The sequence below is a fragment of the Schistocerca cancellata genome, chromosome 6 (assembly GCF_023864275.1).
Source record: "Schistocerca cancellata isolate TAMUIC-IGC-003103 chromosome 6, iqSchCanc2.1, whole genome shotgun sequence".
In the NCBI taxonomy this organism is placed as follows: Eukaryota; Metazoa; Arthropoda; class Insecta; order Orthoptera; family Acrididae; genus Schistocerca; species Schistocerca cancellata.
In genome coordinates, this window is record NC_064631.1 from 171,694,829 (window position 1) to 171,711,184 (window position 16,356).

Here is a 16,356-nt window from a genome sequence, read left to right on the forward strand (position 1 = left end):
TGGGGTTGTGATCAGCGCATCTGCCTAGTAAGCAGGACACCTGGCTTCGAATCACGGACTTGCATATATTTTCAACTTGCCCCACTGATATAAAATGAGATAGCAAAAGTTATCGGATACCGCCTTTGGCCGGTGTAGTGCTCTAACTCGACATGGCATGGACTCAACAAATCTGTGAAAGTCCACTGTAAATATGACGAGTCATGCTGCCTCTATAGACGTCCACAACTGGGAAAGTATTGCCGGCGCAGGATGATGTGCACGAACTGACATTTAGATTATGTCTCATAAAAGTTCTGTGGGCCTCAAGTCAGTGATAAGGATCGCCAAATCATCCATACGAATTGTCCAGGATGTTCTTCAAACCAGTCGCGAACAGTTGTCGTCCAGCGACATGACACTGGGGAACATGAAGTCGATGAATCGCGGCAAATGGTTTCCAAGTAGCCGAACTATTTCCAGTCAACGACAGATTCAGTTAGATCAGAGGATCCAGTCCATTCCATGTAAAACACCACCATAACGGAGCCACCACAATCTTGCACAACGCCTTGCTTATAACCAGGGTCATTACTTCGTGTAGTCCGCGCCACACTCGAACCCTGCCATCAGCTCCTACCAGCTGAAATCGCCCAGGCCACAAATTTCCAGTTCTCTAGCGTCCAACATATACGGACACGAGCCTAGGAGAGGCGTTGCAGGCGACGTCGTTCTGTTAGCAAAGGCAGTTGCGTCGGTCTTCTGGTGCCTTAGCTCATTAATGCCAGCTTCCGCCGCTGTGTTCTGACGGATGCAGTCGTCGTGCACCCCACACTGATTGCTGTCATTATTTCACGCAGTGTTGCTGACAACTCTACACCGACGTCACTGGTCTCGGTCGTTAAGTGAAGGCCTTCAGCCACTGCCTTGTCCGCGAGAAATAATGCCCGAAATTTGGTATTCTGGGCGCACTGTTGACATTGTGGACTCGGAATATTGAATTTCATAATGATTTCCGAAATGGAGTGTCCCGTACATGTAACTGCAATTTCCATTCCTCTTTCAAAGTCTGTTAAGTCCCGTCATGCGGCCATGATCACTTCGGAACTCTTTCGACATCAATCACCTGAGTACAAATGAGAGCACCGCCAATGCACTGCCCTTTTACGCCTTGTGCACGGTATACTACCGCCAACTCCGTATCGCGAGCCACCTCAGTGTAAGCCAATGTCTAATGGCTGATAATGTCTTCCATTACTTTGTGTCTCTTTATAATCGTGTTGAATTATAGGAAACCCTAACAGAATCAGCGCTTAGTTCAGGGTAATTGACCATCAGTCTAGACATATGTGACACGTTGTGCATAAAATGCTTGAAAGCTCATTATTATTATTGTAATTATATTACTATTGTTCGTTTCCAAATACTAAAAACTGATACAACCATAAGCTGAGTAGAAGCATGCGTAGAGAGCGATCGGTACAACAACATATAGCTAATTATAGGAGAGGCAGGACTGAGCTAGTATCTAAATTTGTTTGTTTATTTACACGTGTAGTTCCGTAGGATCAAATTGAGGAGCAAATCTCCAAGGTCATGGAACGTGTCAGTACATGACATTACAACATAAAAATAATAACAGATAAAATAAATTATTTATAAACCCAAAAAAAGTCAAGTCGTAAATTTAAGTAAACGCTGTCAACGATATAAAATAGGAATCGGCTTCATGTTTCAAGGAACTTCTCAACAAAATATAAGGAGTGACCCATGAGGAAATTCTTCAGTTACGATTTGAAAGCGCGTGGATTACTGTTAAGATTTTTGAATTCTTGTGGTAGCTTATTGAAAATGGATGCTGAAGTATGCTGCACACCTTTCTGCACAAGAGTTAAGGAACTGCGACCCAAATGCAGATTGGATTGCTGCCTAGTATTAACTGAGTGAAAGCCGCTAATTCTTGGGAATAAGCTGATACTGTTATCAAGAAACGACAGTACAGAATATACGAGAGTCGTTCGATAAGTAATGCCCCACATTTTTTTCTCAGAACATATTAAGAGTCAGAATTTGTTGACAATACACATCAACATGTCTTGTCCATGTTCTATTTTTCTACGTAGTCTCCATAACGTTCTATGGCCGTACACCAACGTTGTGGAAGAACGTGTATTTCCTGCTGGCAAAAGCTCTTGTTCTGTAGGAGTATCCATGTTTTCACTGCATGGATGATTCTCTTGTCAGCTTTTAAGTGGGTTCCCCCGTAGAAAATCTTTAAGGGCCCAAAGGGAGGAAAGTGCGACGGTGCCAGGTCTGGACTATAGGGTGGATGAGGCAATGATGTCCAACCCAATTTGGCGATGCGTTCCCTGGCTCTCAGATTTGTGTGTGGGTGTGCATTATTGTGTTGGAGCAAGACGTCTGCTGGATACTTGTTCGACCGAACACGTCGCAAACAGTTCTAGAGTTTTCACGTATGCCTCTGAATTGACAGTTGACCCTCTTGGCATCACATCCACGAGAATGACGCAGTCACAATCCCAGGACACGGTCACCATGACTTTTCAGGCAGAATTTCTTCTTTTGTGATGAATGAGGATGATGCCACTTCATGGATTGGGGCAAAGTGGTGCACCCAGCTTTCGTCCCCCTTTACGATCCATGACTGAAAGGCCTCTCCGTCGGTCTCAAAACGCTCCACCAATTCAGATGAAATGGCCTTTCTTTGAATCTTGGGTCTGCTGTGAGCATTCGTGGAACCCATCGTGAGTACCTCTTTGATTGTCCGAGAGTCTCGATCAGTGCAGGCGAACTTCCAATGCAGACCGACAACTGAAGAGCCAACTGTCGCATTATGACGCACCGGTCGGCACGGATAATGGCATCCGCACGATTCGGCGTGTCTGGAGCAGTGGCTGTGACAGGTCATCGTGAGCGTGGCTGATCAGGGAGCTCTGTTTCTGCATTTCCTCAGGCTGTAACTTACGTTACCCATCACCGAACTGTAGTCGCATCAACTGCAGCATCGCCATACACTGCACACGAACGTTTATGGATGTTCACTACTGTTTATTTTCTGCACACAAGAACTCAATAACAGCACGCTGCTTGTAACGTGAGTCATATGTAGACGCCATTTTGACGCTGTACTACGGCTCTGCCACCTGCCAGAACGGTTCGAAACTACACCGGGGCCCACAACAAACATCAAATGTGAGACACCAACAAGGACGTTTCTCTATGTACATTAACGGCTTCTTGAAAAAATTCGGGGCATTACTTATTGAACGACCCTCGTATATATTGAGAGGCCAATGTCAGAATATCCAGACTAATAAACAGGGATCGACAAGAGGTTCGCGAACTAACACCACTTATTGACCGAACTGCCCGTTTCTGAGGCAAAAATATACTTTGAGAATGGGAAGAGTTTCCGCAAAATGTAATACCATACGACATAAGCAAATGAAACTAATCAAAGTAAAATAATTTTCGTGTCGAATGATCACTTACTTACGATACCGTTCGAATAGTAAAAATAGCAGCATTAAGTCTTTGAACAAGTTCCTGATCATGGGCTTTCCACGACAGATTACTGAACACCTGGGAAACTTGAAGTGTTCTGTTTCACTAACCGTACGCCCATTCAGCGAAATTAAAACATTGTTTTGTTGAATTGTGTGTTAGAAACTGCAAAAACTGAGTCTTACTGTGATTTAGCAAACTGCAAAAACTGAGTCTTACTGTGATTTAGCGTTAGCTTATTTTTATGTCACGAACTGCACTATTTGAAACAGAGCCAATGTTACACACAACCTACTTTACTACCTAGCTAATGTCATCACCAAACAGAAGCAATTGTAATCCACCGATGAAACAAGTAACTTCCTTCTACTGATCCTTGAACACTGGTCTGCTATTTGGGATTCTTACCAAACTGGATTAACGCAAAAGTCACAAAAGATCCGAGGCGAATTTGCACGTGCTTACGACTTTTACTTCAATTTGAACATTGCTTCTGGCTAGCCATCCACTTTGTGAACTCTACGATAAGGCGTCAAATCGAAAGACTCGCACCCTGGTGAACGGTCTACCCAACGGGAGGCCCTAGTCACACGACATTTACATTTACACATGAATCACCTATTAGTTCCAGCGGTCTCTATGCCGTTTAGGGAAGACAAATGGACACAGTCAAAAGATTAAACTGTGACGGTATCATGGTACTGACCAACAGTTAATATTTATTGAACATATTAACAGGCATTAATATAAGTTCTTTGCTGTGTATTATGATACATCTGGTGTAGAAAACTGTGTAAATCCCACACCTTAAAAGAACAATTCAAATAAATGAAAACTTAGCTTGTAGAACATTTGTCGGCAATAGTTCATTAAAATTATTGATAGAAGGCATACATACATTCGTTGCAGTAGCTTCTCTTGGATGATGGCATAGGAAATAATATGATCAAGTAACAACAGCATATTTTGGTTTAGTAAGAGAGGAGGCGCAATTGTCATCCAATTCACTTTTCAGACACTGAAGAGTTGTATTGCTCAAAACGGTGTTGTTTATTGTTACGATTCTGAGACAGTACGTTCCAATAAGAAAAGCAACATGTTATACCCTTTCACGCAGCTTGTGAAATGACCACGACAGGAAAATCGGACAGTGCGAGCTTATTCGGAGGCTTGTAGCACTTCCGCGCCATTAGAAATGGGACAAGACAGAGGCCCGGTCATAGCGGCAGACGAAGCACTCTCAGTAACACATACTACGGCAGCTTGTGGTCTAGGTCAGCATTCATTGCTGGGCTCTGTGACCTTATACATGTAATATTGCTGACATAATACTGCGGCAGAAATCTAGGAGGCAAGCACGCCTTTACTCATATCAGATAAATACAACAGAAAAGTAAAATATAGTTTATAAAAATACCAGTGGTGTAATGTTTATTCGACAAATGAGGGAGACCACCATTGTGTAGACCTCACTGCAGACAAATTATCTGAAGCTGTAACGTATTACGAATTTATCATCGTCCGTAATCGTGTGTAAAGTAAGCTGCTACTTGTTTCTGATCACCTCAAGATAGGATCTTCGACGGCCTTCGACAGCGCATCAGCGATATTTCCGAGAGCGCACGTAACAGGAAGCCTGACGTAACAGTACGCACTGAGATCTAGTTATCATATAATGCGACTTTTTGATTGAAAATTCCGTCATTTGACTATAAATAACTATTCTTCTCACAAAATCGCAATTTCTACTTTCTAGTCATTTTCAAGTGCAAGATGAAATATCGCAAAATGTCTGCCATGCCGGCATGACATACCATCGTGGAAATCACATGTATACGGTCTTATAATCCAGTGGGCGTATTACAGGATAACAAAGCTGACATTGTGCGCAGCCGTATTATGTATTTTTTTACAATACTCATATGTAACACGATTGTTGGTTTGTAGCACCAGATATGTTGTTTAGACGACTCTCTGTCATGCACGCATATCAGATATTTTTAATGTTTCGCCTTGCATCTCAAAAGGGCTACAAAGGCGGAATCGCGATTTTGTGAAGTACATGAATAGTAATTTACAGTCAAATAGTGGAAATTTCATTCAAAAAGTCCTAAGTGACTGTGGCCCTCAAGTAAGGGATAAATCTTTATTATGCTACTATTTGCAGTACAGTAGCCTTCATCAGCAGCCATTTCAAATCTACTGTTGAATAATGGACTGCTCAGGACTTTCCAGCATGCTTTTCAGTGTCATCCTCTCACCTTCCACCACACTTTTTTCTCATCTCTTGGAACTCATCAAAGAACCTTTGTACATCATGAACCATCAATCCTCTTGGTTACATATCCTTCAGACCTCATATTATTTTCATGACGACATTTCACCATACTCCTTTCTCATCTCTTCGAACCCATCAAAGAACGTGTGTACGTGCCATCAATTTTCTTGGTTACATATCCCTAGCATCTCCGTATTATTTTCGTTACATTCATAATGACGTAGCCCACCACAATATGTTCGCTGAGGCACTTGTTTGTTTTCCCATTGCTGTTAGTATTTACGAACATGCAACGCTCCATTGCACAGTTTTAATGGTTTTTGTATAAAACGTTCATGCTTAACTCCCTTGACTCAAAACTGATAATACACATTCTTTATAAATCTTTCGTTTCAGATAGATCGTAAACTTCCATTCATAAACTCTTTTTTGTTGGCCGAAACCTTTCAGACCAATTTTACTCTTATGTTTATGTCTTTTGCATGTCAGTCCTTTGGTTGTCTTCAGCTACAAAGCAAATTTTATGTCTACTCTGAAATCATTGCCTCTGGACACCTTCTGACCTACTTAAATATTCCATTTTGTATTTTTAAATTCTGGCTTCTGCAAAACACAATAGATTCCTGTTTTTGTTTACACAAACTTGTTTCAACACTTCTGTGTCATTTTCTGTGGCATCTAAATTTCATTGCATCTGAATTCCCATTTGTAAACGTCAGCTTGCATTTATGCCTTTTTATGGTTTTACGGCATGTCATGTTTCTTGTCATTGATCATTGATGCCTGTTGTTGACTGATTTAAGTACACACACTTATTCACACCTTCAGGTATTCACATTCACCTGTAATCACACGTTTTCCATACATAGAATGAGATGATACACCTAATGATTTGTCGAAGCAACGTGCTTGGATCCTCATTGGAATGCTGTACACATGGTGGTCGAGACGTGGACACTCAAACCTGTCCCACTCTTTGACGATGGCTGTCCGTAGGTCATTCAGTGTGTATAAAGGATTCCCATTGTGCACATAAAGTGTCAACCAAAATTAGATATGGTACGTCGGGTGGATAGCAACAGATATTGCGGCTGTTCCATTCATCTTAGTCGTGCCTCCTGGATGAATGTGTTTGCGAGCTGGACACCTAGCGCTTGTAGATTTTCGTTTTGAAAGACGAGTCTTTCGCCAAAACGTTGAGTGTAGAGCTGAACAATCTGTTGGAGGATCGTACAGCATTCAATTTTTATCTCGACAGACGATGTGAGACACTGAGCATAAATAAATAATACTGCTGAACCTATGAGACTGGATGCTTGAAACATGCATTAGTATGTGGCCGTCACACACTCTTCTACGACTATCATCAAAAGCAAGTTAGACCCTCCATTCATCAGTGATCCAGATTTTCCATTCAAGACTTTTCCTTGCCAACATTTTTCGTGCAGAGCTGAGTAACGGATTAATCCCATGATTCGTAATAGATGCCTAGGTGTCAAACTGATCGCGTGGAAACTATTGTGTGTTATCTAGTTCAACACAACTCTAGTTGTCTCACCACAAGGTACAGTAGTTCTTCAGTGTGCTGAGTCTCACGGTACCAGTCGCTATAATTTTCCGTGATGACAACTCTTCTTGTAAAGTGACAATGCATGCATGAGCTAAACTTGAAATGACCCTTGAAGGCATGTTGACAGACTCAACAGTGTACACAAGAAGAGTTAACCCGTTCACACTTGGTGGGAAAGATATGTACGATATTAAAAACACATATTTTCCAAGTCATGGGGTAGGTGCAAAACTTTCCAGCAGATGAAATCTTCAATCCGAATGGCTTTATTGGAATTTCTTGACCTTCCAATGAGTATCACTCTCATTTTCATTTCGTGGACCGTCGACAGTACGCTGGGATCACACGTATATACCAAATCGGCGTCAGTGTCTCCCTCCCCATTCCCCGTGGTGTGGGGACGAAGCCCTGTGGCGGAAGGCGAATCGCCATTCATCAGAGTGGAACGACAGTACCAACCACGGGGCTCCGACAACGCACCAGGAGGAAGCCATCAGTATCTGGATTCCATATATTCGTATGTGGAGTGTTTACTTTGAAGACTTGATAAGACTGTTGTCAAGTCTTCAAAGTAAACATTCCAAACACGAATTCATGGACTTCAGATACTGATGGTCTATTTATCTAACGATATATCTGATTGTCTGTACATGGAATGTACAAGTGACTGAAGATGATAGTAATGAGATGCCGAAACTAGTCGTCTAAATAAAACAAGTTTTGAAAACATGTGGCTGTTTGGCAATTTTTCTGTGGCAATTATTTGACTGGCTTCCGTCCCTGTCTGATTAGTGCGTAATTACTAGACATAATGTGAAGGTGTGTTGAATGTACAAGAAAAGTTCAATAAGATGCAACACTTTTTTCCTCGGCCAATTTCCGTTGAAAAAAATGCAGACTTTATTGTGCAAAATTTTGGAATATTCCCGCTTCAGCCCCGACAATTTCATGAAGTTTTTATAGTTGGTGGAGCTAAGCATAGAAGAAAAATATCAATATGTTGTTTGCAATGGAGATGCTTTCCAAGCACAGATCTGTTTTGAGTTTCTTTTGACGGAAAATCAGAGTATTGCAAATATTCACAGGCGCTTGCAGAATACCTATGGACACCTGGCTGTGAACAAATACATAGTGAGTTCCAACAATACAGTCAAATGGCGATTTGTTCATTTTATAATTGTTGTACGACTGTTGCCCTGCATCATCGAAAACACTTAGAAGTGTCATCTACAAATGCTCTATATGTGATGCAGCACCTGTTATTTTATACACTTTGTTGTACTGTCCCTGTAAGGGTTGAATAATTAATCACATGGTAATGTAGCAATAATGCATATGCTGCAATTTCCTAGGCAAATTTTCTCACGATTCAGGATCTATTCAGACGCCTATCGACCTTAATTACACAATTCCATTCTGCATTGAGCAGGCTATCATGATAATGGGCACAAATCCCTTGAATTTTGTGGGTTGAACATGTGTCATACTCATACCAAAAAGAGTCAACACTGGTACACATGTCAAACAACGGATTCCAGACGTTGTTGCCCCAGTCCACCTGTAAACTATGATATGGCTAAAACTCTGAATTAAGATAAACTTTAGCACTGACTAATGGATTGTTAATAACTGCCTAATATTCTCAAATTCCTTTTCAGGTTCCCCTTGCCGTCAGCTTACTGTGCCAGTACAATGGATCAAGGCATTTTTGATTGACCAGCTGTTTTAATAGCCCTTGTCTGATGGTACATAGTCGGTAGCATAGGACATTCAGACAGTTCCCATTAACAGAGAGCTAATGGCAGTTGAACACTAGCATTCAATACCTTAAAAATTTTAAATACTCCTCATCAGTTATAGAAATATGAGGCATATTCACTACTAATGTCTCAATCGCAGTTTAATTCTCTTCGCATGCACCTCGTTTAGCTGGATGTATCTGTCACTATCCGTTGCACTTGGTAACAGAATTAGTTCTTGCTTTGCATTCATGATGATGTGTTTTATGTCTTTTAATTATCCCATCAGAATCTTGAGCAATATACAAGCACTAAACTGATCGTAGTCACTTATTGATCTATCTACTAAACGCTCTTCATTTACTAAACCATTCAACTCTGAAGTTGATACAGCAATATATGTTTTAAGAGTTAATATGCATCCAAGATTTCTAGTATGGTTAATCTCAATCACATTCAATACCTATCTTATTTCCTGGAACAATAAAATGAAAGCATTGTGTGTAAATTTCAATGTCATTGTAGGGCCTCCATCCATTATTACAAAATTCCCTTTAAGTATAGGACGCTGTTGCTAGGAATTGTTAAAGCATTCTGGTTTTGAACGAGAATCCTTATCACATGATTAACATCAAATGTCACCAAAGCAAAAGGTCTGAGGGAGGAATATGATCGATACATGATTCGTTCTTCATATCGATCAGGGGTTTATCAAGTGACATCGTTGTACAGTTTCAAGCCTATTAATTTATACCATTTCCCATGTTAATTTCCCATGTTATCACATTTTCCTTCCACTACAAAGTGGTGTACCAATAGCTGCGTGCATTCCTTTCATTCCTTACAACGATACTGCTGCTGCTGTTCTTGTTTCAAGTATAAACCTATACGATTGTTTCTTCTTGAAAGTTAATTAGATATCTGTCTTGTTATAATATATGTAAGCCGAGTTGGTGTAATTTCTAGACAGTCACTGGAATTAATTGCTTTGGAAGACACATCAACGATTTTATATGCTGGATCCAGTGTAGGTTGGAATCCATAAATGGTGTGGATCAACCAATTTTTGAAATATTAATTCATTGCAATATTGCACTCAACACAAACTGGACTAACAAGTAGTAGAGCCACTGGTTGAGCTGATCTGTAAAATTTATCAGAAATCTTCTCCAAAACTTGGCTCCTTGAGAAAGTTAGTGTTGACCCATGTTACCTATTTGGCTAAAGTCTATAGTCTGTCCTGCTATTTTCATTTCCATTCTAATGAATTTATTTAAATTGTCAGTATCATATGAGGCAGGAAGTATTTCCAGAATTTTTTACAATTTCCCAGATGTAGTTTACTGTGAAGCTCAGCGACATATGGAATGTTGTTGTGTGTTTCTAACCCACTCAATACAAAGCTCCATTCGACCTTTGCTTAAGGGGGGTAGGACGTCAAACGGGCCGACTTGGAGCAGGAGAGGCACCACAGGACATTTTATTTTCTACTGTCTATACTTTTACAAATAAATTCATAAAACTTTATCAGGACGACCAGGAATGATTCAGGATTCACACTCATAGTAGTAGAAGTGCAAAAATAGAAGAAAATATTTTTTTTAGATATGACATTTCATCATTTTTTCACTTACTGTTGGCTGCATTTGTTGGTATAGGTATATTTTTCTTCACACGTAAGAGTGATTCTTTGATGAATTTTCCACAGCATACAAATCATTTACAGGTGTATGAAACTCTAGAATTTCTCCAAATCTATTAAAAACTGTGGTGAAAATTGAGATAAATAACTACAACATTTGATTTTTTTCTAAACATAAAGTTTAAAACGTAACAGCTCATTCATGTTTTCATGAATTAAATAGATTCTAGAGCTTCAGACACCTGTAAGTATGGTTTGTATGCTGTGCAAAATTCATCGAACATTCTCTCTTAATTATGAAGAAAAGTGTACCTATAGCAACAAATGTAGCCAATAGTAAGTGAAAAAAATGATGAAATTTCACATGTAAAAAAAATTATTTTGTTATGTTTTTGAACTTCCACTGCTACGAGTGTGAATCCTGAATCCTGCTGACAAAGTTCTATGAATTTACTTGTAAAAGTATAGACAGTGGAAATTAAAATATCCTGTGGTGCCTCTCCTGCTCCAAGTGGGCCGGTTTTACGTCCTACCCCTCTTAAGTCACTTGGCGGACAGTAATTCACATGTAGAGCTGACATCCATCCTTTTAAAGAGAAAGAGTTTGACATCACATCTAAACTGAAACTGATACAACAACATGCATACTGCTTATTTTTAACGTCGTCGCCATGAGGAACGTGAGGCAAAAATGTCTACCCAGATATGTGTCAAAGTCATGCTAAGGTGAAAAACTGGAAAACATGCCCTTATTACCCTTCTGCAACATGTAGAGTTACGGTCCCACACTCATTAGATAACTGCTTTGTCTTTTTCGTCATATTCCACATAAACACAAAACGAAATTTGGGGGGGGGGGGGTGAGTGGCGGTGAGCACTGGCCCCACTTCCTCTTAAAGATAAGTGATACGATAATTAGGCGACAGATTCCATCACTCTATTGTGTTTCCAGCTGATCAAGTTGTTCTTGAGCATTTTTTTTAATTTTTCGCTGTTCCAGTAATGGCTAATGGTCCTCTATCTAACAGTCTAATAGCTGGAAGTCCCCCCCGCGGAATATTTAGGAATGATGTAATTTCACCCATTGTCTTAGGTAATGTTAGTTGTTTTTACCAGTTCTCTCCTTCTTCTGCTTTCCCCTTTGAGCTTCTGCACACTTTTAGCTGCTGACAGCAATGATTGGATGCAATTTTTTAAACATCATGCAGATTTCTTGTTCTTCATTGGGTGACAAGAGGCACTCATAACTTGCTGGAAATGTATCCCAGCACCCATTAAAATTTTGAATACGTTTCTTTATCAACTGCAAATTCTGCAATATGTTACCATATACCAGCGTCCCTTCTTGTTCATAGCTGCTTGGCTTTATCAGCTAAAATTCGATCTGCAAGGTGACATTCTGCCAAACACTTATATACGGTATATGTGATATCGAGATCCTGGGAAGCCTCATCCAGCGCATTGACTATCTTATCACCACACACTACCCAGTTTTCCTGTTTTGTTGATGCCCACAATAGTTATATGTGGGAATGCCTAATTGTACTGGTAGCTTCTCGAGAATGCTGTCATTACGTAGAACAACGTGCACCCTACCATGCATTTTATGCTACTGCATAGTTGGAAGGTTTACGAACCTTATTATGCACCACATCTTTGGCACCCACTCAGCCATTGTGCTGTGAAGTGAAGCCAAGTAATTTTACCAAAACCTTATTCCTCCACCTTCTTATGACATGCTCTAAGAACAACATGTCTGGTTCCCTCTTTCTCTGTAATTCTTCTGTGTAAAAACTGCATAGGCTTTTCGGAAATCAATGAACGATTGGTGGCGAAATAGAAACCACAGTGAAAATCAAAACTGTTTCATTTGCAATAGTTAGCTCCTTCTTCCAGCTACTACTCTACATAGTCACCGCTCTGACTTAGACATCTGTCGTAGCGTTGTACTGACTTTTCCAACAGCCTCATAATAGAAGACAATCTCCTGTGCTTTCCGAGAATTTTCTACGCTGGACTGCAACTTGTTGCCGGTGCCAAAATGTTGTCTTTATAGCCAGGGGTTGATGGTAGCAGAGAAGAAAATCAGAGGGAGACAACTGCAGGCATTATGGTGGGTGAACAAGCACATCCATCGAAAACGCTGGAAGAGTGTCTTCTGTGGTGTCACCGCCAGACACCACACTTGCTAGGTGGTAGCTTTTAAATCGGCCGCGGTCCGCTAGTATACGACGGACCCGCGTGCCGCCACTGTCAGTAATTGCAGACCGAGTGCCACCACACGGCAGGTCTAGAGAGACGTACTAGGACTCGTCCCAGTTGTACAGCCGACGTTGCTAGCCATGGTCCACTGAGAATTACGCTCTCATTAGCCGAGACGATAGTTAGCATAGCCTTCAGCTACATTTGCTACGACCTAGCAAGGCGCCGTATTCAATTGATATTGAGATTCTATTAATGTATCATCAAGAGCGATGTTCTACAAACGTGGATTAAAGTTAAGTATTCCAGAAGCTACGTACTTTTCTTTATAGCATTCATTACGTATCCTGTTTCAGACCTCACGCCAGCCTGCGTGAGTTTAAGCGCGTGCCTTTCGGCTTCCTCTCATTGTGTCTAGGCTGTCTTGTCTAGACACAACATCTTCTGCCCCTGCAGTGTGTGGCAGAGAACTGTCATGGAGAAGGAAATGCATGACAGTTATATTATGGGTGATTGTATGAAATCAGGCGCAATCTCTCGGTTGGCACCCATACTTGGCGGGAGATACTGTTTTCTAGGCATATTTACACGCTCACTGTGCACTCAAAACTGAGAAGAGCGATGTGGCGCTACCTATGGGCATACTAGACACTGCCGAAGACATTTGTGCAAAGTTTCATCGTATTTTCACGGGGATTTTCGTTTCACTACCGATTGTTCCTTACTTTCCATACAGCCATTGCACATGCTGTTTCACTACCATTATCGTCCTTCAAGACGTGAGTGCTACGGATTGTTCATTGTAGTTTGGAAACTGTAAATATCTTCAATAACGCGTTTGTTAGGTATGATTTCTCAAATGCAGTCTTGTATTTTGAAATACATACTAATAATCTATATCAAATTCCTACTTGCGTGGATCAACCATTTTAATCTGACCGTATACCATATTTGGAGCTTCATTATAATGAACATAAGTCGCTTCCATTATTACTGTTTAATATATGATACGTTTTAATGGTTCTGCTCAAGTGCTCCACAGTACTTGCTTCCAACTGGGAGAAGGTTGAGTAGTGGCATACACCATACCAATCCATTTGTGTGCTGAAAGATCTATTATCAAATTCACCAATCTTATCAGTTTTAAGGTTTACAGAACATCGATTAATCCCTGTTTCCAAAAATTGTTCAAACGCCTCTGTAACTCTCTTCGCAGTCTTTGCTTTCATATGCAGGACCCAAACAAATTTTGAGTATGTACCAGTGGCCATTAAAATATAGCGAAAATTTTATTTGGTCTCGAATGTTGTCTCATGGGTAAGAGATCTAGCTGCCACAAGTCATCCAAACCTTGAATTATAATGGGTCTGCAGGAAAATGTTTTGCATGCAGGTTTGTAGATGTCTTGAACTACTATCTCCGTTATTACTGCCGGTCCCCGTGACCAAGCGGTTCTAAGCGCTTCAGTCTGGAACCGCACGACCGCTATGGTCGTAGGTTCGAATCCTGCCTCGGGCATGGCTGTGTGTGATGTCCCTAGGTTAGTTAAGTTTAAGTAGTTCTAAGTTCTAGGGGACTGATGACCTTAGAAGTTAAGTACCATAGTGCTCAGAGCCATTTGAACCATTTTTCCGTTATTACTATTCAATAATGCGTCTTCCTCAAAGTGCTGATATGGATGATATGATTTAATTCATGAAGCCATACTCCCAGCAGTGGTTGATTCCATGAAAAGTAACAGTTCGTCCATTTCATTGGGATAATTGTAACGTATATATAGCAGAAACAAACTCTCCATTCTTTTGTGCTGAATGTCGATACCTCTCCCAGAACTACCTATGCTGGCTAACACGGGGTTAATAATATTTTTGGTATTCCTGCTGTTCAAGTTTCTTATTTTTCTATCTGAGGTGTTGTCTTTCCTATGACTTTACCACACATTAGTATCTCTTTCGCAAAATACTTGTGGAGTTTTGAAGTTTTTAAGGCTACTGGATCCAGTAAACCACATAGTCTTTTAAATTCTCTATTCCAAGCCTGGATTGCATTACGTATTAAACTTATATGTTGTGTAACCAGCATATAATCGGTTGTTTCCTGCTTACCCCAAGTGTTTCATCTACGTCACTTTCTCTGTGATAGCTAATAAAGTCAGTAGTGGCATATTCTTCTACTTCTTTTTCTTTTTCTTCTCCTCTTCCGCCTCCACCCACCACATCAAGTGTTTGTGGAAACCATTTAACATTTTCAGACAGTTATGTATTGGTACAATATGTTTTAAAAGAAACTCATGGAAATCGTATCTATAACGCCCATCTTTCAGTTTTCTTGTTTTACACAATGGCCAGAAACCTGTAATGGTTGTTATTCCAGCAGTCTATGCATATTGTTATAAGTTCACTGAATGTCATGTCAGTTCCTGTGCTTGATAAATGTTGTTTAATTTCAAATTGTCTTGTCTGAAAGCCAATCAAGGTTTGCATTAGCCATTACCAACTGCTTCAGAAACCTACATAGTGTTTGGCTCAGGTAAAAGAAATCAACCTCCATATGTTACATGAAAGAGAAATGTGTCCTTATTTGGTCCTGATTTTCCATAGCGATATCGTCAAATACAAAAAAAGTGTTCAGCTTTATTCCTTCTACTTACACTATATCACAGCTTTTGCTGAATGTCATGTATAACTCACTATCAGTGACACAGTACCTTCTGTAACATCTGGTATTTCGGTTGAAGTAAATTTTTTGAGAATACATGCCCATGTTTCGAATGTGCTCCATCACGATGTGTTAGCAATGACAAAATAATATGCATCTTCCTGCAATCTTATTGACCAACACTTATCGCTCATATATTATTGGGAAGGAGTGATCCATTCTTCTTCTTCTTCTTCTTCTCCTTCTCCTTCTCGTGTTCAGTTTCATTGGAGGACCAGCTGGGTACTACAAAGTCCTCGAGAAGTGGGTGTTTTGTCCAATCACCCATGGTGATGATTATATGTTTACATTAACATACAGGGAATTTCTTAGAGAACAAAAAAACATATATTTGTGGTTCTTATTCTTTCTTATTTATAAGCTCTTACATATAGGTGGATTTATGTACATGCTTAAATAAGATAATAGTTCAGTGTCTGCAACAGGTATGTCCAGTTCATACATATTTCCATGTATGAATGAACAGCATGCGTCATTGAGCTCAGTGATGGTTCGTCCTGTTGGATGCCGAGTACTTCTTCAGATTCGTGCATATTTCCGCCTAGAATCTTTCCACACATGGCCGTCACAGCCAGTTATCTAGAACATACCAGATTATGTGTCTTGTATACATTAAATTTTTAAGTGTTTGCTTCTACAGATGATTACACCCTCTCTTGTTGAAAAGTTTAACTACTTATGGTAAGTCCCCTGCAGATATTGT